The 24,962-nt window shown below is 37.3% G+C and overlaps 1 protein-coding gene and 2 pseudogenes across 1 annotated transcript in view; all 3 read left to right on the top strand.

Moving 5' to 3' along the window:
• The first annotated feature begins 1,889 nt into the window (after nucleotides 1-1,889).
• The window catches only part of LOC143673678 (olfactory receptor 10AC1-like), a 28,077-nt gene continuing 5,004 nt past the window's right edge, over nucleotides 1,890-24,962 (top strand). Inside the window, exon 1 of the mRNA XM_077148495.1 lies at nucleotides 1,890-2,099. The gene's annotated coding sequence lies outside the window, so the exon portion shown is untranslated. The remainder of the gene's footprint in view (nucleotides 2,100-24,962) is intronic.
• On the top strand, nucleotides 10,133-12,716 carry LOC143673686 (golgin-45 pseudogene; annotated as a pseudogene).
• Nucleotides 12,188-13,225, top strand: LOC143682041 (golgin-45 pseudogene; annotated as a pseudogene).

The raw sequence follows: 24,962 nt of genomic DNA, 5'->3' as shown, positions 1-24,962 counted from the left end.
CTCATCACATCATGGAATAGTAATTTTGCACCCCCACTGTAACCCTATTAATTGGCATGTAGAGAACATTGTCTGAGCATTCACTATATCCCAGGCACTGTGCTAATATTTCACTAAACTCTCCTAACACCACCACCACCTCCTACTCAATGTAGGTACGATGCTATCATCCCCAAACTGAGGAACAGATAGTTCATAATTTGCCTAATTTCTTACAGTTAATAAATAGCCAAGACAGGATTCACATTGGAAGGGTCTAACTCCTTAGCATGGCAAAACTGTCTTTCCTCTTTTTACATGGGCAGACTCTAGGAATTGGTGCTTTCAGAGACATTCTGGCACCACCGTTGCACTGCCCAAAACTGTCTTTCAAAAATGAGAGAGAGAAACAGGTTCTGGGAAAGATGGTGGAGTAAGGAATTACACGACTCATTCCCCCTCCAAAAACAGCTATTAGACAAACAGAATCTATCTGAAACAACTGTTCTGGGGCTCCGGAGAAGAGAGGATCATTGTACTGCATCCAGGAAAGAGAAAGACAAGGAGACTGAAGAACAGCTGCTGATGATCATTCCCCATCCTTGAAGTGAGCTGCATTGGGTCCACTTCCTGGTAGGCTGCTGGGGATGGAGAGGAATGTGGAAGCCCTCTTATTCAAGAACAGGGAGGAGCAGCATGGCCAAGAACCAATCACAGCTTTTGATCAGCAAATTTCGATAGCTGAATCCTGGCTATGGACCAGTTATAGCCTGCCTTGGACAGGGACTGCCACAGCCATTGTTTCAACCCTGCCCTGACAGGGACAAAAATGAAGGAGGTTTAAAGAAACAAGGTCTTCCTAGATCTACAGGAAACACTTTGCTGAGGAGCATCATCTGCTAGGCAGGTCAGTGAAGTGCAGCTCCAGGGAACTATCCAAAAAGCTTTTTGGTGTCTTTCCTGATCTTCTCTCCAGGGCATTTTAGTTCTGGTCTACACTCTGTCTGTGGATCCCTAGCCCTGTTTAGGCTGGAAAATACTGACATGGGAAAGTCTCCTCTGCAATGACACTCTTCCAATAATTTGCTCTCCAGGCAAAAGCAGCTAGAGGCAATGCAACAAGAGTAAAATATACCATACAGGCAAAACAAAAACAAACTGAACAGATTAAGATTCCTAGAGCAGGAACAGATGAAAGGAAGCTTTCTCCTGGAGGTCAAACAATTGCACAAATAAGGCAATCTTAAAGATTATACCACATACCCAGAACAAGAATCAGTTGAAGAAAAGTTGAAAAAAACTGCTCAGTTAAACAAGGGCATTTCTAAATTTCTAAAATAACTTGAACTAATGTTAAAGAACAACCTTCACAAAAAGCCAATCAACAATAAAACTTAGGTAAAAAAGAGAAACTGACTATGCTGGTTTGAATTTGTGGTGGATCCCAGAAAAGCTATGTCCTTTAATCCTCATTCAACATTGCTGGCTAGGAGCTTTTTTTTGAACGGTGCCTAACTCTTTATTTTTCATAACCTACATTTGTTTTCAAATTAGACAGTTTTACACTGAATGACACAAAAGGAAGCTTAAATTACCAATAGTTTACATGTAAGATTGATTCCAGTCTTAATGAAAAGAAGTAGAACAAAAACAAAAACCCTCAAAAGATTCCACATTACACTCCATTTTTGTGAACTGGCAGCTGATAGCACTCCCCTTAAATCTTCGATTGTCTGCTGCTTTCTGTGTAATAGGTTACAAAGCACATAAAATTCATAACTAAAGTAGAGTAGTTGCTAGGAGCTGTTTGATTGTTCCCAAGGAAATGTGACCCACCCAATTGTGGGTGGAAACTTTTGATTAGATGATTTCCATGGAAATGTGTCTCCACACATTCAAGGTGGGGTTGATTCCTGGAACCCTTTAAGAGGGAACCATTGGAAAAGAGTTACAGAGCCAGCGCAGCACAGAACTTTGGAGATGAAGAAGGAAAATGCTCCTGGGGGAGCTTCATGAAACAAGAAGCTGGGAGAGAAAGAGAGCAGAAGCCACCATGTTCACCATGTGCCTTTACAATTGAAGGAGAAATCCTGAACTTCATCGGCCTTTCTTGAGCGAGGGTAACCTCTTGTTGGTGTCTTAATCTGGACATTTCTATAGTCTTGCTTTAATTTGGACATTTTCATTACTTTAGAACTGTAAAGTTGCAACTTAGTAAATTCCCCTTTTTAAAAGCCATACTGTTTCTGGTATATTGCATTCCAGCAGCGAGCAAACTAGAACATATTTTAGTACCAGAGAAGTGGGGTTCTGCTGCAGTTTGCAAATATTAAACATGTTGGAGTGGCTTTTTAAGTGGAAAAGGGGAAGGGTCTGGAAGAGTTAGGAGAATCTTGATAGAGAAGGCCTAGAATGCTTTGAAGAGACTACTGGTAGAAATGTGGGTATTAAAGATACCTCTGATGAGGCTCTAGACAGAGATGAGGTATGTGCTATTGTAAACTGGAAGGAAGGTGATCCTTGTTTTAAAATGGCATATAATCTAGCAAAATTGACTAGTGGCTTTGACAGGAAGGCTGATTTTAAAAGCTGTGAAATTGGATATTTAACAGAAGAGATTTCCAGATTAAATGTGGAAAGTGTGGTCTGGTTTCTCCTCACAGCTTATAGTTAAATGTGACAGGAAAGAGATAAGCTGAGAACTGAATTCTTTAGTACAAATAAATCAGAAATTGATGTTCTGAACAATTGGGGGCTTCTGGGAAAGGAGACTCCAGAGAATAGTACCCCACATGAGGATTTAACAGGATTTAACAAAATGTGGAACCAGTCAGCCATTTCAGAAAAAGTCAGGATTGTAAATGGAGTTATCCAGGAAAGATTTGTGGAAAGTCCTGCTGCTGTCTGGTGAGCATGATCCTTGTTTGCTACATAGAAAGCCAACAAAAGTGCTGTGGGATATCTATAAATGGAACTGCTGCCAATCTTGACTGGGGGGCTCAGAAAAGGGACAATGTGAAAATAAAACAAGTTCAGAGGCAGAACTATGGAGCTAAAGTCTAAAGTCAAGAAACCTTAGGCCAGGAGAGTGGACCTACCTAAGTACTTGGAGAGAATGGGTTTGCCTCAAAGGCAGAGGATGGGCCTTCCATCTGGTTGCAGTGGAAGAATCGTGTGACCTCAGGCTTTGGAGATGGTGCAGCACATTCCTTGGGGATTGGGGAGAGTCTGGCTGCCACCACATAGACAGGTTGAGCATTTGCCCCAGAGATGGCAGAGAGCCCAGATGTGGCCCTGATGCTTGGAGACAGTGGAGCCGAGAAAAAGGTGGTCTCCCCAATGTTCCCCAAGATTGTATTCAGAGACAGGTGTGCTGCTGCATAGGCCCTTGGAAAGGGTGGGACTGCAGTTTTCTAAAGTCCTGAAGATAAATGAATCTCAGACTTTGAAATCTAATGTCGTTTGCCCTGCAGGTTTTTGGAACTGCTTGGGTCCAGTGATCCCTGTGTTCCTTCCAATTCATACCTATGGAAGTATATATGCTAGGACTGTTCCTCTTTTGCATGTTGGTAACAAATAACTTGTTTGATTTTCACAGGTCCAGAGCCAGAGGAAAATTTTGCTTTAGGACAGATCATACCTGTAACATACTTTGATATTTTGTACTGTTTCTGACTTTGCATTGTATTTGTATTGTTACTGAAATGGTTTAAGGATTTCTGACATTGTGATGAAATGGATGTATTTTGTATATGGGAAAAACATGTCTTTTTAGGGTCCAGAGGGTGGAATGTGCTGGTTTGAACAAATTTATGTACCCTAGAAAAGCCATATTTTAATCCTGATCCAATTTTGTGGAAGCAATGTTTTTTTAATCCTTATTCAATAATGTAGGTTGGAACCTCTTGATTAGATTATCTCCACAGAGATGTGGCTCACCCAATTTTGGGTATTAACATTGGATTAGAGGGAAATGTGACTCCACCCATTCCAGATGGGTCTTGATTAGTTTACTGGAATCCTTTAAAAGAGGAAGCACTTTGGAAAAAATCTTGAGAACAACAGAGTCACGAGAAGAGGAGTCCACCAGCCAATGAGCTTAAGAGATGAAGAAAGAGAATGCCCTTGAAGGAGCTTCATGAAGCAAGGGGCCTGGAGAGGATGCTAGCAGACGTCACCGTGTTGCTATGTGCCTTCCCAGTTGAGAGAGAAACCCTAAACTTCATTGGCCTTTCATGAGTGGAGGTAATCTCTTGCTGCTGCCTTAATTTGGGCATTTTTATGACTTGCTTTAATTGGGATATTTTCTTGGCCTTAGAACTGTAAACTTGCAACTTATTAAATTCTCCTTTTTAAAAAGCCATTCCATTTCTGGTATTTTGCATTCTGGCAGCTAGCAAACCAGAACATTGACCTTCAGGGTACACTCATAAGATAATCAGATGTTTCAACTACAGCAAAAAATTACAAGCCATACTAAGGAACAGGAAGATATGGCCCAGTCAAAGAAACAAGACAAAACTTAAGAGGAGACACAGTATTTGGAATAACCAATCAAAGATATTGAAACAAATCTCCTTAATCCAAGGAGATGAAGGAAAACATGGCTAGAGATATAAAGGGTATCAATAAGACACTGGGTGAGCATAAAGAAGAATGTGAAAGTATGAAAAGAATGTATGGGAATGAAAGGTATGATAAAAAAGATTAAAAGTACTTGAGAGTGGGCAATAGTGGCTCAGCAGCAGAATTCTCTCACCTGCCATGCTGGAGACCTGGGTTTGATTCCTGGAGCTGCCAGAAAAAGAAAGTAAGGAAGAAAGAGAGAAAGAGAGAAAGAGAGAGAGAGAGGGAGAGAGGGAGGGAGGGAGGGAGGGAGGAAGGAAGGAAGGAAGGAAGGAAGGAAGGAAGGAAGGAAGGAAGAAAGGAAGGAAGGAAGGAAGGAAGGAAGGAAGGAAGGAAGGAAGGAAGGAAGGAAGGAAGGAAGGAAGAAAAATACTTGAGGCATACAACAGCAGATTTGAACCAGCAAAACAAAGAATCAGAAAACTAGAAAACAGGGCAAATGAAATCTTAAAAGCAGAAGAGTAGATAGAGAAAAGAATGGGAAAAATGATCTCAGAATTAATAACTGCACAAAGCACAAAAGCACATGCATCATGAGTGTCACAGAAGAAGAGAAGGGACTAGGGGCAGAAGGAATATTTGAGGAAATAATGGTCCCAAATTTCCAGACTTTTATGGAAGATATGAATGGATATGTCCAAAATACACAACATACTCCAAACAGAATCAATCCTAATTGGCCTACTTGGAGACACATACTAATCAGAATGTCAAGTGCCAAAGATAAAGAGAGAATCCTGAAAGCAGCATGAGAAATGTGATATATCAAATAAAAGGGAACCACAATAAGATTAAGTGTTGATATCTCATGAGAGACCATGGAGGTAAGAAGACAGTGGTGTGTTACAGTTAAGGTACTGAAAGAGAAAATCTGTGAGCCAAGAATTCTTTATCCAGTAAAAGTTTCCTTCAAAACTGAAGGATAATTTAAAATATTCACTGATAAACAGAAATTGAGAAAGTTTATCAACAAGGGACCTACCCTACAAGAAATATTAAGGGGAGTTTTGCAGCTGAAAGAAAAGACAGGGAAAGAGGTTTGAAAATGAATGTAGAAATAAAGATTATAAATAAGGGTAAAAAGAGAGATAAAAATAAGATATAGTATATAAATAGCAAAGGATAAAATTGTTAAAGTGAGTATCATCTTTACAGAAATGACATTGAATAGTAATGGATTACACTCCCCAATCAAAAGACATAGATTGGAAGAATGGATTTTTAAAAAAAGGTATGATCTATCTATACGCTGCTACAAGAATCACACCTTAGAGCCAAGGACACAAATAGGTTGAAAGTGAAAAACTGGGAAAAGATATTCCACACAAACAATAACCAAAATAGAGCTGGAGTAACTATAATACTATCAGGCAAAATAGACTGTAAATGCAAAACTGCTGTAAGAGACAAAGACACTATACATTAACAAGAGGAGCAATTCACCAGGAAGAAACAACAATAATAAATATGTATGCAGTAGGCACGGTGCCCAAAAATACATGAGGCAAACAATGGCAAGGTTGAAGGGAGAAATAGATGTCTCTACAATAATAACTGGATACTTATGCACCACTTTTATCAATAGGTAGAACAGCTAGACAAATGGTCAATAAGGAGGTGCAGAACTTGAATAATAGGATAAATGAAATAGACTTAACAGACATATACAGAACATGGCACCCCCAAACAGTAGAATGCACATTTTTCTCAAATATCCACAGAACATTCTCCACAATAGACCATATGTTGTGTTCCAAAATGTCTCAATACATTTAAACAGATTGAAATTATGCAAGCACTTTCTCTGATCACAATGGAATGAAGTTGGAAATCAGTAAAAGTTGTAGAAGTGGAAAACTGACAAATATATGGAGGTTAAGCAACACACTTAAACAATAAGTGGGTCAAAGAAGAAATTGCAAGAGAAATCAGTAAATATCACAAGAGGAATGGAAATGAAAACACAATATATCAAAACTTATGGGATATAGCAAAGGAGGTGCTGAGAGGGAAGTTTACATCTCTAAATGTCCATATTAAAAAAAAAAAAGAACTAAAATCAAAGACTTAACTGCACAGTTGGAGGACCTAGAAAAAGAACAGCAAACTAACCTCAATGTAAGCAGAAGGAAAGAAATAATGATTAGAGCAGAAATAAATGAAATTGAGATTGAAAAACAATAGAGAGAATGAAACCTAAAAGTTGATTTTTTGAAAGATCAATAAAATTTACAAACTCTTAGCTTTACTGAGAAAGAAAAAAAAAGAGAGAAGATGCAAATATATAGCATTAAAAATGAGAGGGGGACATTACTACCGACCCCACAGAAATAAAAAGGATCAAAAGAAGATATGATGAAGAATGATATGCCAACGAATTTGACTTAGTTGAAATGGGCAAATTCTTAGAGGTCCATGAACAACCCACACTGACTCTAGAAGAAATAGAAGACCTCAACTGACTAATTATAAGTGGAGAGATTGAATCAGTCACCAAAAACTTCCCAACAAAGAAAAGCCCAGGACTAGATAGCTTCTCAGGTGAATTCCATCAAACATTCCAGAAGAATTAATATATATCCTGCTCAAACCCTTTAAAAGAACTGAAGAGAAGGGAACACTACCTAATACATTCTATGAACCCAACACCACCCTAATACCAAAGCCAGATAAAGATACAACAAGAAAATAAAATTACAGGACAATTTCTGTAATGAATATTGCAGGAATCCTCAACAAAATACTTGCAAATGGAATCTAACAGCACATTAAAAGAATTATATACCATTGGGTCTTATCCGAAGTATGCAATGGTGGTTGAATACAAGAAATTACATTAATGTGATATACCACATTAACAAATCAAAGGGAAAAAAACACATGATCATCTTGATTGATGCAGTAAGAGCATTTGATAAAATCCAACTTCCTTTCTTGATGAAAACACCAAGAAAAACAGAATTGAAGAAAACTTCTTCAATATGATAAAGGGTATATCTGAAAAACCCACAAGTAACATACTCAATGGTGAAAGACTGAATGCTTTCTTTCTAAGCTCTGAAACAAGACAATGATGGCCACAGTCACCACTGTTATTCAACATTTTGCTAGAAGTTCTAGCTACAGTAGTTAGGCAAGGAAAGAAATAAAAGGCATCCACATTGTAAAGGAAGAAGTAAAATTTTCAGTTTGCAAATGACATAATCCTATATATAGAAAGTCCTGAAAAATTTACAACAAAGCTACTAGAGCTAATTTAAAAAGCAAAGTGGTGGGATATAAGTTCAACAAGCAAAAATAAGTAGTGTTTCTATACAGTTGTAATGAGCAGTCTGAGGAAGAAATTCTTTTAAAATACTATTTACAATAGTAACTGAAAGAATCAAGTATCTAGTATCAAAGTGATATCAAAGAATCAAGTATCTAACCAATGAAGCAAAGGACTTGTACACAACATTTTTGTCAACTTATCAATACATAACCTTGTTGTATATGTGTTTCTATTTAATTAGACACCTTATTCAATATATATTGTTGATTCATTAATATTGAATTCTTAGTTAAAAGCACTTTAGCACTCATACCTAAATGAAATTTGAGTATCTAACACAAGTCACATCACAGCTTTCTGTGGCGCTGTTACACTTCTTCTTACTTATTTTACTCATCATTATAATTTGAGATTTACTGATGCAAACTCCAGTCTAGTTCATTATTTCTAACTCCTGCATGGTATTCCATCTTTCATATATACCACATAGTATTTATCCATTTCTCTAATTATGGACATTTTAATTGTTTGCCAGTTCAAACAATACTGCAATAAACTTCTGAGAATTCATCTTTTGTTTATCTAAAGAAGAGTATCTGTGGGATGTAAAATCAGTGGTGTAACTGCAAAATCATAAAATATGAACATAACGGAATTTCACTAGTTTTAAATTGTTTCCTAGAATGACTGCATTAATTTATACCCCCACTGGCAGAACAGGAAGGGTCTTATTTCTCCACAAGCTCCCAACACTTTATATTGCCTGTCATTTTTATATTCACCAACTGATGGATTTAAATGAACTTCTCATTTGTTTTTGCTTGTTTGTTGTTTGCTTGTTTCATTTAATATTTTGTTTAGCACCTCTTAAGTGTCAGCAGTGATGCTCCTATCTGTGCTAAATCACTTGGCTGAGATTGGGGTGGAAGCCTTGAAATCGCACTTGGTAAATACAGCACTACACAAGCTAGGGTACAACAGTAGTTCAAAAGGCATAAAATATATTTACTACCGAACTTCTGAAAACAAGAAAAAAACCTTTAGTGGGTTACATTTTCCAAACAAACTGCAGCCAATTATTGTGTAAGGGACCTCTGCTCCTAGTGGCATGGGAAAGAACATGGACTCAATGCAAGATAAACATGGTAGCCAACACTTGAGCTGGCTCATGCAAGACTGCTTGGTTGTCCTCTAATGGCTTTTCTTGGCGTTGTATCCTCTCTGACCACTGATCTGTACTTAAATCTCTTGAGAAATTGGACAATTTTGCTATTTTTTTTCTTGGCAAAAGACAGCTTTATCTTGAAAGTCTTATGGGAAGATGTGGTTAATATGAAGGCCACCATCTAGTGGTGATGTTGGAGAAAGGAAGAAGAGATTTCAGGGTTGTTTAAATTTTGTTATCTCTGATTACTGATGATGCTGAGAATCTCTTCAATAATTTATTATCCATTCAGATATCATCCTTTGCTTATTTTTCTTTCCTTATTAATTAGTAGAATTTCCTTACATAATTTTGGATAGATTTTGTTATAGATGTTGCATAAATAAATTCCTGGACCATTATTTCTACTTACACTGTCCTTTGTTAAACAAAATATGTACTTTAATGTAGTTAAATCCATCAATTTTCCTGTTAAAGGACTATGTATTTTACATATTTGTAGTATATCTAGAGTGTTTAATTTTTCTCCATATAATGAGCCTACTTTTCATAAATGATTTACTTAAAAAATAAATCATTTTTCACTGGTTTATGAAGCCATCACCATCATTTACTAACTTTATTTAGAGATACAGTTTTGTTTCTTGATGTTTTGGTTTGCTAAAGCTGCCAGAATGCAATATATCATAAATGAGTTGGCTTTTATAAAGGGAATTTATTAAGTTATGAATTTGAAGTTCTAAGGCCATAAAAGTGTCCAAACTAAAGCATCAAGAAAGAGATATCTTGACTCAAGAAAGGCCAATGTCTGTTACGTGGGAAGGTACATGGCTGGTGTCTGCATCTTCTCCCAACTTCTGCCTTCAAATGGCTCTCTTAACTCCTGTGGATCCATCTGGCTTCTAGCTTGCTTAGCATCTCATGGGAAGGCACATTATGACATCTGCTGGGCTCTATATCTCCAAATGTCCATTTCTAGGTGTCTGCTCTCTCTCTGAAAGCAGTCCAAACATCTCCTTCAGCACTCCAATATCTCCAAATGTCTGCATCTCTGTGGGCTCTGGTTACTGTCTAGCTTCTGTTGGCTCTCTCAGCTCCTGACATTTCCTGGAGCTTCTGCATTTTCAAACATCTGTGTCTCTGTCGCTTCTGAGCTATTTTCCTCTCTGTTAAACTCCCTTAAAGACTCCAGTAGTGGAAAAAAAAGACTCCAGTAAACTGATTAAGACCCATCTTCATCTAATCAAAGGGTCAAAACCCTATAATATTGCATCACATCTCCACGGAAACAATCAAAGTTTCCACCCTAAACAATAGGTCTATTTCCACAAGATTGGATTAGGGAAAAAGGACATAGCTTCTCTGGGGTATGTAGCAGTTTCAATCCTAACACTTGTGTTTATATTCAGAACTGTATTCTTGTTTGACCATGTACAAGTTTCTATTTTATGAATTAATGGTTGGCTGTGTGACTTAATATCTAAAAGGGTTAGTTATTTCCTCTCCATCTTAGTTCAAATTTTAAATATTTTATTAACTATTTGGGGATGTTAATTTTTCATATATATTTTGAAGTGAATGTCTATTTTCCACATAAGTCACACTGGAATTTTTATTGAAAGTATATTAAATTATAGCTGACACTTGGGAAAATAAAGTATTTTTACAAGGTAAAAGATTTCCATGACTGAACATGTTCATCTCTACATTTATTTGGATATTTTTTCTTGTTCTTTAATAGAATTTTCAAAATGTGGTGAAATTCACATAATATGCTATTAACCATTTTGAAATGTACAACCACCTGCTCTCTCTAGTTTCAAAATTTTTTCATCACCTCATACAACATGATCAAGTAATCACTTCCATTTTCTCATCCCCATACCTTTTGGTAAACTTTTATATGCTTCCATTCTCAATAGATTTGCCAATTCTAGATATGCCATACAAAATGAATAATCTAATATATGATTTTTTGTGTATGGCTTCTTTCACATAGCCCAATGTTTTTGAGATTCATCCATGTTACTGTAGTTATAAGAACTTCATTCCTAGTTATGACTGAATAATATCCTATTTTATATATATTCAGCATTTTGCTTATCCATTCATTTCTGATGAACATCTGAGTTGTTCCATCTTTTGGCTATTATGAAAAATTCTGCTATAAATATTCATGTACGGAGTTAGGACTGCCTAAACATGTTGGCTTTGGAATGGAAGAGGAGGGTGTGGAAAAGTTATCCAGTGATACTCAGCTGGATAATCTGTGAAGTGAAATCAAGAAAGAAAGAATCTCAGAGATTTATCAGTAGAAGCCTTGAGGTGAATTGTCATTGGCTAAGAGAAAAACAATGACTACCCTTGAAAGTTTAGAAATCAAAGCCACCCTTACTTCACCCCAATCCGAGGAGCAGGAGATGGAAAGAAAACTGAGGAGCCATCCAAATCTGTTGAAGTCACCTCTGACTTCTGTAAAGAAGTCGCAATCTATACAGCATCACAACCTTCAGAGTCCATGGAAGAAAGCAATTCTGTTAGATAGCTCAGAAGTACTTCAGCTAGGGAAGATTCTCCCTGAAAAAGCAGTGGAAGTTGAAGCTGTTAGAATATTAGGTCCCAAAGCTGCTATAATCCATGTATTCCTAACAAAAATGCAAAGATTTAGTCTCTGGGACATCATAAAGGACAAATCCTTGGTCAGTTAGAGGGAGTTATAGAACCTAGGAAGAAACTATTAGAGGTAAAGATTATACTGGAAAAGCTCAAGAACTCTGAAAGGAAGTAACTACAAGACAAAGGTCTTTCAAACCTGTTGCAAGTACAGTCAGAGGTAAACAGTGAGTTTAAAAAGTTGCTCGTGTTCCAAAAGAAGAAGTCGATTGTGATGATAAAAGAATATTTAAGCCTTCTAGCCTTCTACATTCTGAAGCAGCTAGAAGGAAAAATATGAGCGGATAGTATGGTAGCCCATGACAAACCCTGGGATCTGTCCTGTAACTACTTGTTGAAGAGTGCTTTGAAAACTATTGCTTTTTTATTTCTTTACTTTGTATATATGTTATAGTATACAAAAAAGAAAAAACTTAAAAATCACACACACACACAAAGTACAGTGCTATTTGGAACAAGGAACTGTTTTAGTAATGGATGGTGGTGAAGGTAGCACAACATTGTGAATATAATGAACAGCACTGAGATATATATGTGATTGTGGTTAAAAGGAAAATGCTATATAGTATATATGGTAATAGGATAATTATGAAACTGCATATACAAACAGTAAACTCTAAGTTAAACCATGGACCATAGTTAATAGTATAGTTACAAAAATGTGCTTTCACCAGTTGTAACAAACATTCCACACCAAAGCAAGGTGCTAATAATAAGGCAGTATATGGGAAACCTGTATTTTATGCATGATTTTTCTGTAAAGCCACAATTTCTCTAATAAAAATAAATATACAAAAAAAAAAGCTGCTGGTGGCTTCTGTTGGGGATGATCTTCAATAGCAATAACGTCTAGCCAGAGAGAAAAATCAGTTTATTTCAGAAAATGAAGCCTTAGGGTGAAACACAGCTCTGCTTTCTGAACAGTTAGAATGTATGTTAATATAGTGTGATGTACAGTGAAGTAAATTCCTTGCAAGCAGTTATAGCAGATGAACTAACCAACTCTACAGCAGTTTTACAGTGTCAAAATCGTGATGCACAGATTACTATACAAGATATACTGAGTGAACGAAAAGTTTTTCATCAGGAAATGATAGCTACCAAGAAATCATTGGAGGAGCACGTAGTCTCCTTGCAGTGGGAAAGGTAGCAGACTTACTAATCCAGTGCACAGCCTTACAGCACGACAGAGTTGACATTAGCAAATCACAAATTGGCACAAGCATACATTCTCAGCTTCTGGAAAATGTTGGCACTAATATAGTCAAAAAAAGATTTCATCCATAGTTGAATTCTGCAATACCCCAGCAGAAAAAAATGGCTGAAATGATTTGTACACATTTTGGATCCAGTTACCTGTACAGAAAGCTCATCTGATAGTCCATTTTCTGAGTCTTCACCAACCACCTTACTTGCTAACAGGAAAAATATTGGATGATTTCATCCCTTCGTACTAAAATATAACTTTCAATTTCTGCAATCACTTCCAGGAAGAACCTATTGTCCTTTAACTTTCAGTATTTAAGACACTCACTCATAACCTAAGAGTCATTATTGGAAGCTGGGGTTCTTATAGTGTGGAGGGTAATATCACTTTCTATTTTAATAATACATATGCCCAAAGATGTTTCATATACTGAACTCCAGATTACCCTTTCTTAATAAATATCTCAGGGTAAAAATAGTATGACACTTCGTAAATATATTTAGACTAGAGAATACTTTACAGACAATACAGTATGCTTTTCCTAAAGGACTCTAAAAGATAAAGATTCTATACCTTTCCCTCAGACTCTAAATTATTATTTATCTTGCTGGATATTTTACATGAGCAGATTAAATTTTGGTGCTTTAAAAAGGGATCAGCTGCTATGGCCTTGGGTCAAATTTGGCCACACTCATTCATTTAACATTATCTATAACTGCGTTTATGTTACAATGGCAGAGTTGATCAGATGCAACAGGACTTGTATGCCCTGCAAAGTCTAAAATATTTACTGTTGGGGCCTTTACAGAAAATATTTTCTGACTCATACTCTAAAGTAGTAATTGCTGGGGACGGGCACAGGGGATTCCTTTCCCTTTTTTGAGATTTTATTGGGGCTACAAAAGTGGCTTAGGGTAATCCTAGAGGAAAAGAGAATAATCTTTTAAAAATAAATGCTATCTATTAGGAAAATAAAAAATATTTTAAGGACAAATTTGCAGGTGCTTCAGCAAAACATGTTCTCATGTTAATTTTGTGCAGGGGATCCCATAATCTAAATGGACGCAAGCTGACATAAGTTTAAGAAGCAGATTCTAACTATTCAGCTAAATTTACCAAATGTGAAACACAATAGAAATATCCAACTTGATCTTTATAAAATATGGTGCAGAGGTAGGATCTTTCTAGAAAATTTGCAATTTCAAAGAAAAAATGCAATCTATAAATTAATATATATTTTATAATATGCAATATTGTTTATTTAGAATGAATGATCATAAAATGCCAGTTTATATGCCTTTACAAATATCCCCAAAATAATTTTACCAAATCACTCTAATTGGTTGCAGAAGTGCCTATCAATAGAGGACTCTCCAGAAGAGAAGTCCAGACAAATATTGTGTTTTGTCGGCTTAATCTTTCTTAGCTGATTCATCTGATAAAATTGCAGTTTTATGTGGCAATAAATTTCTCTGCCTTCTTTACTGTGAATATCTCCTCTCCCTGAAGAAAATAATGTGCTTTGGTTTCAGCATTCATCTAACTTACATTATTTACTATTGATCCTTCAGCTTTTTCCTTTAGGTGTGCTTAGTTTACTGATGATTATATTTGCTTACATTATACATATCTTTTGCAAATAGGGCTATTAAAATAATACATTATAATAAAAATGACACAAATACACTCATGGAAAAAAGTCACTTTATAGTATTATAAAATCAAGTTTTTATCCATGGCATCTCAGTTTTTATTTGTAATTTTAAAATTGATAAGCAATTTATTTATACTTTTATTTAAATGAGGATATAAAATGCTTAGCACAGTCCTGGCACACAAGTAAATTATCAATAAATATTGTCTACTATTATTACTATACTGAATATTCTAGCTTGAAGATGATCCTTGAAAATAAAAAAATCAAGTATAAAGTTAAAAAAAATTCATGTACAAGTTTCTGTATGGGTATGTTTTTATTTCTCTTGGGCATACACCTAGGGATGGAGCTGCTGGGTCATAGAGTAGTTGCTTGTTTAACTTTTCGAAGAACTGCCAAAATGTTTTTCAAAGTGACTACACCATTTTATATTCCCACCAGCAATGCATGCGGGTTCCAATTTCTCCATATTCTCACCAACACTTGTTTTGTTTTCTTCATAAAAGTCCTTTGCATTTTTGTTAGATTAATTTTTATATATTTTATGGGTTATTTTACTACTGCAGTGATAACCTTATTTTTTATTACATTTTCTGATTTATTATGCTGGCATAATAAATAAATAAATACTCAGTTTTACACGTTGATAAAATCAAAGGAAATCTTGTTGAACTTTATTATTAATGTAACCAATTTACCCATCAGTCTCTTGGGTTTTCAATATAAATGGTCAAATCATCTGCAAATATTACAATATTTTCTCCCACCTTCTGATTATTATTTATCTTTTTTCCTTACAGCATTGATTATAACCCTTAGCACTATGCTGACAGGTACAATTTATACAAAACATCTTGTTCTTAAATTTAGAAGAAATACCTTTGAAAGTTCTTCATTAAATATGAAGTTTGCTAAAGATTTTTTTGCATCTAGGTTGTCTTATGTTATAAAGTACCTGCTTATTTCTAGTTTCCAATTTTTCTATGTTTATTAAAATGACTTTCTGTTTTCTTTTAGTCCATCAAAGTAATAGTGAATTGATAAAATTTCTGAAGTAAACTATTCCTTGTATTCTTGATAAAAGTGTCATTAAGTTAAAGTATGTTCTGAAAAAAAAACATTGAATTTGCTTGGATAATATTAAAATGTTTTCATCTATAAAATTAGTGTATACTTTTATTCTGTCCTTAGAACATTTTAAATCTAGGTTATGCAAACCTCATAAAATGAGTTGAAAGATTTTTACCTATGTTTTTTTCATTTTCTGGAAGCACCTGTATAATATATGGAAATTATGTGTCCCTTGAAATTTTGGTGAAATCCATCTGCAAAATTACTTTCTATGGGGATATGAGGAGGGCATGGAGGTTATCCTTTTAATAGCAATACGTCGTTATTGATGATTATGTCCAAGTTTTTTTTTTCTTAAACCAAATGGACTTTTATTTTCATATATATGTCTATTGTATCCCTGAATGCCTTGTAATAATATTCCTCTATTATTTGAATCTCTTTTGAATCTTTTTTTTTTTTGCTCAGGGAGGTACCAGGAATCGAACCTGGGTCTCCGGCATGGCAGGCAAGAGTACCTGCCTACTGAGCCACCATGGCCTGCCTTCTATTGTATCTATTTTAATTTCTACCTTTTATCATTTTGTTTATTTGTATCTTCTCTCATTCTTCCTTGTTGAAAATACTAGAAATTTATCTGTCTTTCAATTTTCAAAGAACCAACTTAAGGTTTTGATAATCATCTCTTTTTTGTTTCTTTACTATGCCATTGAATTCCTTATGTATCATTATAATTTCATTCATTTTTGATACTTTAGGCTTCCTCTATTCCTCTTCCTCTATCATCTGCATTTTCATAAATTTACAAACATTATGCAAATCCCCAAAAGAAGTAAACTTTTCCTCCTTAGGTCCATAGATATTCATCAAACTTAATTAATTTAGCCCACTTTTTCTCTGCGGAAGTCAAAGAAGGACAGTATCCTTTCTCCCTGGAACCAGAAATTCCCCCAGTCAAACTACAATCTGGTGACAAATGGGTGAGAAATGTGGAGTCAGTGCAAATATTCAAGTCTCTATTCAAACACAGATCTCACATTATTCCATGTCTGGGAAACTCAAAGCAAACTTCCCAGAGGGGACAGAGACACCACCGGTCTGAGGAATCTGTAGGCCCAATTAGGGGAATTCCATTTGTTGACATGGCTATTCAAATAAAGCCAGCATCCAGCCAAAGAAAACATTGCATACAAAACTCAAACTTCTGTCACTGGTAAACTTTGCTTCGGTTCAGGGCTTATACATCCGGAAAACTATGTCCAAGATCCTCTTGGCACTATTTCCTTAATTCTGAGTCATAAATATCTCGCCACTTGTGAGTGATGTCATCATATCCGTGATTCCTGATCACTCGCTGCTTGTGAGACAAATTACCCGTGACTCCCCTGCGTTTCTAGTTTCTTCTCATGTCCCTCCTAACATCGGAGTACCACAGGGCTCAGTTTCTGGACCCTTTCTTTTCTCAGTTATACTCATTCCCACAGTGACCTCACCTAGTTTCATAGCCACCCATAACTGATGACTTTAAATCTATGCTATACCTTGGACCTCTCCCCTGAACTCCAGATGATAAGCTTAGCTGCCCATTAGACATGTCTGCTGGGATATCTAGTAGACATCTCAAAGTCAGTATGCCCCATACTAAACTTCTGATCTCTGCCTCCTCTCAAAACATGCTTCATCTGAGGTCTTTTTCATCTCGGGTAATGATACCTCTATTGTATCTAATGTTCAGACAAAACTAAGGAGTCATTCTGACCCCTCTTTTACTTTCACACCCCATATCCAATCCATGAGAAACTCTTGCTGGCTCCACATTCAAAAATAACTCTAGAATCCGATCACTTCCTACCACTTCTGCTGCTAATGTGATTTGAGCCATCTTTTCCCTCATCTGGGTTGCTATAATGCTGATCTCTTGTTCCCACGCTGGTCCCCTATAGTGTATACTCACCACAGTAGTCAGAATGGTCCTTCTATATCATTCCAATCCTTCAAACCGCCACCGTCCACCCCACCCCATCACAATCACCTACAAGGCAGGCAGCCCACCTCTTTTTTGGTCTTATCTGCTACTGCTCTAGCCTTGCTCACTGCACTCCGGCCCTTATGGCCTCATGCTGAGCCTCAAACATGCAACCCTGCTCCCACTTCTAGGCCTCTGCCTGGCTTGTTCTTCTCCCTGGAATATTCTTCCCCCAGACATCCACATGTCTTATATCTGTACTTCCTTCACGTTTTGTATCAAATGTCACTTTCCCATCGAGGTCTGCTCCAAACATCCAATTTAAAATTGCATGCCCCCCCCACACACACACACACACTTCCTGTCCTCCTTTACTCTTCACCATTGGATTTATCACTTTCAAATAAGGCATATAACTTACTGATATTGGTTATTCTCTTTGTCTTCTCCCTGAAATGTAGGCTTTATGAGGACAGGATTTTTTGTCTATTTTATTCACTGCTCTATCTCCCAGTATGTAGAGCAAAGCCTGACACTTAGTAGGCACTCAAATATTTATTGAATCAGTTAATAAGTGAATTTAAACAATGACCTCTAAAGTACTTTGATTCAGGTGCACATATACACATGGATGTGCAGAAAACTAACCAAACTAAACAACCTAGAGCAAGTCTTCAGCTCCCAAAAACAGGGTGGGCCTGCTGGAGTCACCACTTCATATACCAGTATTATAGCTGGTATATGTATGAGTATCCCTTGCTATAGGCTCCCACATGCATAAAAGTTAAGAAAGTACATTCATGCATTTTGGAAGCCAATTTCCTGTTCATGCTTCTACACAGGTTCTAGAACTGTCTGGTCCAGTGTGCAGAGATGGGAATAGCTATGATGAGAGAGAAACAAAGTACACTCCAGGGAAGAAGAGTGGTACTGGTGGGACACACAGCTCTGTGGACAGGTGGGCAGGTGGGCAGCTGCAGACAGGAACCATTGTTTCTCTTAGGACTGCGGGAGAGCCATTGTCTGTCTGCCAAGCCCCTCCTAGGTCTCCAACCCTGAGGAGGGATTTTGCAGTAACAAATGAATGAATCACAGGGTGCTTTTGCTCTTGCCCTCCCTCATGAAGGGATTAGCCTCCTCCTCCCCTCCCCATCCCCCAGTCCCTGAAGTATAAAGCAAGCTAAGGTTATAGCTTCAACCAGGCACAGATGATCAGAAACTACAAGAAATTCCTGTCTGGGTTCTTCTTCATATTTCAGCTTCTCCATCGCTTGTTTTCTCCCCTCTATCCCTCCTCTCCTACACACCCTACCCACTGCAACTTCTTTTGTCTGTGATCTTGCTCTTCATTTTTCTGTGACATCTCATCAACCTCCTGCCATCATGATCTGAGTCTTCTCTCTATCCATCAACAAGGCATCCATCTTCCTGAGCCCAGGTAAGGAGAGGCATGGGGACTAGGAGAATGGCGGGAGAGGAAGAGAAGGAAGCACTGTGAGTAAGCATGGACACGAGGAAGTCAAAACACTTCCTAACTATGAAAGACATAACTGCTTGTGAGGAAAGTATTTACTCCCCTGCCATCATTTTCCTCAGATCAGATCCTGTATCCTGCATCTGTAAATCACAGCACACATGGCGTTCAACAGGCTCTAACGTGCAGGACACTTCAGTCTTGGCCGTGTGTGGTGAGGTGAGGTGAGGTGAGGTGCGGTGAGGTGTGGTGCGGTGAGGGGAGCGTAGATTCTGCTTCTGCTTTTACTGGCTGCAAACTTCTGCTTCATCTTTTCCATCTGAAAATGGCAGAGTCTTGTTTTCTTCTCCAGTAAACAAAGGCTTTCATGGAGAGAGGCATACAATGTTATTTTAGTAATATATGAGAATAGAATTGAGGAAAAATGCTATTTCTCCAACTCTTAGAGGCAGAATAAAGAGTATTCAATAAGATATTATCCAGCTCCACAGGACACTAAACTTGTCCATTGACAGTACCAAGGCTAAAAAAAAAGTCTCTATTTATTCCTCCAATCCTGGCCAAAAAAGATAAATTCTCAGGCACAGGACCACATCAACCACAGGGTTGCCCTTTGAAGAGAACCCGAGCTCCTCTTCAGATAGTGACCCTTCAGCTGGTTGAATCCTATACATTATATTTCATTTCATTTAGTCATTTGTTGCTCTTTCTCAAAAAACCACAGGGGTATGTGGTTGAAACACAGAGGGAGGTGTTATAATGGTGGGAGGAGAATCCCATTAGAAAGAACTCTCAAAGCCAAAAACGTTCACACGACTCTTTCTCAGGAGCCTGTGGCTCTCTGAGCCAGTATTCTAAAGCCTTCAGCAGAGCTCTCTCCTGGAGGATGGCTCACGCAGGAGATCAGTATTTTTTTCTGATCAGTGATTTTTGCATTTTAATGAATCATGAAAGTGCCCTGGTAGTATTGAAATAGCCTTGTCTTCCTCATCCGAGCAGCTGCCTTGCCCCCAGTTGCTTATTTCCAGCTCCTAGTCTTTGGCCAACATGAAACTAAGAAAAGCATATTTAAAAAGATAGATCTTTCAGATTCTAAAGGAAGTCTCTTTGGCTGTTTTGTAGCACGAGATGCAGTTGCAAGTTCAAAAGTATTTTCAAATCTACTAGAACAGACTTTATGGAATATGATACTTGATTATAAAAATAAATTTCATGAACAGTATTCATATAGAAACAAGACACTAATATTTTTCACTGAGATTAAAAAAAAAAAACTGATATTCTGGCCTAGGATACTTTCCAAAATGCAACAGTACAACAATCATGCATTTATTGTGTGATAAAGTTGACCTTCACAAATCCAGAACTAGGACAGTCTCTTTGCCAGACAATGTTGATGTTAAACATTAAAGTGGTCATTTTTAAAGCTTATCCTTCGTTCTCTGATGAAATCCTGGTTTAGAGGCATTGGTTAAAAGGGATGCTGCTTCATTTAAGCAGAGAGCTTCTTTAAAAACATCAAAGGCAGAGAGCCAGCTCTAAGATCAATAGGACTCCTAGATTTTCATAGTTCAAAGCTCTTGTTGAGATGAAAATAAAGAGAGCAGGAAGCCTGAAATGATACTTTACTCAAAGCCCTAATCCCACAAATGACATTTGGAGAAAGAACTAACAGTAACAAATATTCAAGGAGCTCTAGACACAAGTGCTCACTTTGTCAGGAGTGGTAATTCTGATTTGTCAGGAAGGTTGAGGAGAAAATGGTGACCTGAAAGCACAACCCAAACTAATACATTATCCCAGAGCTACAGAACTGAAAGTTTTGCCATGGAATCACCATTTTCAAGAAGGTTGCAAAGTAGGCTCTGCAACTATTCAGGGTATCTCATTTTTATGACAGGTAAGATCACAAAGTATTTCAGAAAACACCATAAAGGGAAAAAGCATGAATGTGTGTAAGGAAAACATTTCTTATTAGGTCTACTTAAATGTTTTTAAGGGAAAGAGATGCCTATAAGAAATTAAAAAGGGATTTATTTTATTCAGACATAAAAAACTTTGATAGGACATGATACCAAATCTAATCATCATGGACTAAGATGACTAGTTTATCATGAAAAAAAGAACTGGCTTACAGCTCAGAAACACCATGCAGGAATAAATAGACATGTCTCCTAGGGAGCAAGTGTAGATCATAAATGTTTGGAAGAGGGAGTACCCAGTGAATTCTCTAAATCCAAAGATGACATCCTCTGAGTAAAGGAATCACCAAACCAATTACAACAAACCACTAAAAGATTAAGCTTGTACAAGAGAAAACAAAAATATACATGGATTTTAATTCAAGGGACTTTCTGAAAACAAATCTAAATTTGAAATACATAATGCTAATATACTAAATTAATGAGTTACAAGTTGTCTGTCATGAATGAAGGAAAGGCCTTAAGACACAGAAAACAGCAATTACAGATGTCAGCTGCTATCCAGATGGAGCCCAAAGGTTGACATGATATAAAGTTCTGGTTATAATACAATGTCACTAATAACTCCTTTGTATTGCCCACTTTGTGCCTGGCACTATATTATGGCTCTTCTTTATATTACACCTAATTTGAACAACAACCCTACAAACTAGGCATCATTATCTTCACTTAGATGTAAAGATACATAAGATCAAGAAAATTGAGTATATAACACAAAGTTAATATGGCTAGTAAGTGGTTGAGTCAGGATTCGAATCCATAGACTGTACAATTAGAAACATATTAAAAACTTAGGAAAAATAAAAGTAGAGAGATAAATGGACATAAACAGAAATACAGATGGATGATGGACACAGGTGTTTCAACATGTATGTCCACTTATCTCCCCATGGGGTTCCTATACCCATAATACTATATATCCTTCTGCTTCTGGGGCCTCAGAGGGACAGGAAAGGTACAATCAAGCAGTAAGGAGACCTCACAATGAAGAAAAGAATACTCAGAGGAAATATGACCTAAGTTTGTCAAGTCATGATGGAAAGACAAAATGAGAATGTTTTCAGTCTTTTTTTGCACCTAGTCCATGTCAGGTTCTGTACTTGAAGCTTTTACATGTTTTCTCATTGAATCTTCATAAAATCCCTCTTTCTTTACCCCATAAGTCCTTGGAAGAGTTAACTAACATGCTTCACCCGACCCCCCAACCCAAGTAAAGCACCCAACAAATAGCAAAGACTTAAACTGTGGAGATTCTTCTTACTTACCAAGGAGTAAGGCTAAGAAAAGATAATAACATCTTTTGAATGTATAGTTTGTTATTCCTAAAAATAAGCTCAGGATGCAAATAGATTCAAGAACAATTTGTGTAAATTCACAGAGCAGCAGCCCATGATAGATTATCCAGTGATATTAGGGAAATCCAGGCATACTCAAAACCTCTTAAATTTAACTTCCTACAGGACAATGATCAAATTTTGCTGTGACCTCTCCTTTGGTGCTTTTGTAAACTATAATACTGGGTCAATAGGCTCAGGTCTTCTCTGGAAGATAGTTCTTGGGGAAATGGAACAATTCCACCAGGAGTCATAAGACAGATGGGGACGAGAGACCAGGGTAGTTATATGTGACCGCTCTGGGCCTCACTTGCTAGAATCTGAGGCATCTGGACCAGATGACCTTTAAGATCCATTCCAGTTCAGTTCCATGGAATCCTCATGACTCAGAAGGGACTTACCTGTCTGTTACTCACATCTCTTCAGAAGGGCTTCAATTTGCTATTGAAATGACCAATGATAAAACATCATAATTTAAGGATCATCTTAATTATTCTGCATAGCAAAAACCAAATCCCAGATCAGCATCCTCAGCCCAGTGAGACTCCCAGTCACATCCAGATGGCCTGGGCACCAGCCAGCTATTACTCTGCGGGTGCTCTGTGGAGCCTTACACAATTAGGAAAATGAATCTGCCGGAACAATAACCACAGTAGCAATGAATGTCAAGGCTAAGGAGAATTATTTTTAGATTTGCTATCTTAGATTATCTGCATTTCTGCCCGTATCCACTCGTCCTCAAGCAAATGTCAATGAAGGGAAATGTGAGGACAGCAATGCCTAGAAGAGTGTGGGTATTTCTGGGTAGGAGGGGTGGGAGGTGTGGGAAGAGGATAGGATATCTTACAGGGTAAGACTGTACAATGGATAAAGCCATGGATTCAGGAGCTGGATATCATGGGTGCAAAACCTGGCTGTACCACTATCCAGCTTCATGGTACTTAATTTCTTTGGACCTCTATTTCCTCATCTATAAAATGCCTGTAATAAGAACCCTCCTACCTCATCTGATTGTCACTAGGATTAAATGTGTTAAATGAACAAAGTTCTTAGGACCATCTTCCTGGCTCTCTTAAGTGCTAGCTATTATAATTGATATGGTCATCTGTAAGAGTAAGGATATCTGCCTTTCTGCCTCTGATGGACAGGGTGGCTCAGGGAAGCCTCATAGATTTTCTTTTCTCTGGGTAGCTTCTACTGCGAGGATGAAGCCAGGTTTTAAATGGACTGAGTAACTGCAGTGTTGAAAGTGTCTGTTCTCCCCCTCCCAGAAAAAAGACATGTGTACCACATATCCTAGAGTTTGGGACAAATTCTCCTAAAAATGAAACAAAGCAGAAACATTCTTCAGCCTCCTTTTGATTTCATTGACCTATTTGGGTTGCTTTAAAGTCTTGTTTCTAAAACTTGATGGAGCCTTCAAAACATATCTTGAGGTCATAGTTTTTCGATGCCCTCCCTGGCCTCTCTTGTCATCTACACTGCTGTGCAATATGAACAAGAAGGAAAAGGAACTGGATTGTTTCTGTCTCGCTTCCCCATCACCCTGCTTCTCTGAAGAGAGGGAAAGGGAGAAGAGGGGGCAAACAGAAATAGAGAGTGAAGACAGCTATGGCAGGTGCTTTGGCAGCTCCAGCCTGCAGGAAAAGCTCTGAGACAGCCAGACCTTTATTTCTCTTGCTCACATGTAAAACTACAATACCTAGCAAAAAAGTGGCCTCAACACAGGCTTGTTAAATTTGCTCAATAGATTGACTATTAGCCAAACAAGAAAAAGTGAGAGTCTAAAGCAGATGGGAAATTAATTCACTTCTTCAGACCCACATAAAACCCCACCCTACTCCTCCTTCATTAGACTGAAAACATCTATTTGAAGGGGCTCCCTTCAGATGATGAGAAAGAGCACAGGTGGCACATAACTGTGAACCCTCAGAGCCTTAGATAGAAAAAGCCAATCTTTTTGCATTCCTTCCAGTTCTTTCCTCTGATTTACCTGTTGTCTTTTGACTTGCTTTTTTGTTATTGATTTGTTTTTGTCTCTTTGCATATATGTATTTGTGTATTTTTTCATACACACACATAGAGGCAGATATGTGATATGTATGTCATGGAGAATTTTGTTCACAACATTTTTGTTGTTGTTGTTTATTTGTTTGTTTTGGGGGGAAGTACATGGACCAGGAATCCAACCTGGGTCCCCAGCATGGCAAGCGAGAATTCTACCACTGAACTACCCATGCACCCTTTGACCTGCTTTTTTGCTACTATATGGTTTAACAAGTAATAGACAAATTCCTCTCCTTATATTGATTATAAATAGTGATTCAGAGTCACAAAAAAGAGATTAGGAAATAAAAAGAGATATTCTCAATATTTGAAAAAAATAGGACATCTTCCTCCAATTTGCAGTCTCAAATTCCTTTCCCTTAATAGTTCCCACTCCAGACATTAATGATGAGCACAGCAGCCCTACATGTTTTCAATGTTTTCCAAATGGTGCTTGAAAATGAGTCACTGGATAATGCTTAGAAAGAAACCGTGTTCTGATGGCAAATTT

The sequence above is a fragment of the Tamandua tetradactyla genome, chromosome 1 (assembly GCF_023851605.1).
Source record: "Tamandua tetradactyla isolate mTamTet1 chromosome 1, mTamTet1.pri, whole genome shotgun sequence".
NCBI classification, from domain to species: Eukaryota; Metazoa; Chordata; class Mammalia; order Pilosa; family Myrmecophagidae; genus Tamandua; species Tamandua tetradactyla.
This window is presented reverse-complemented; position numbering and strand designations above follow the sequence as displayed.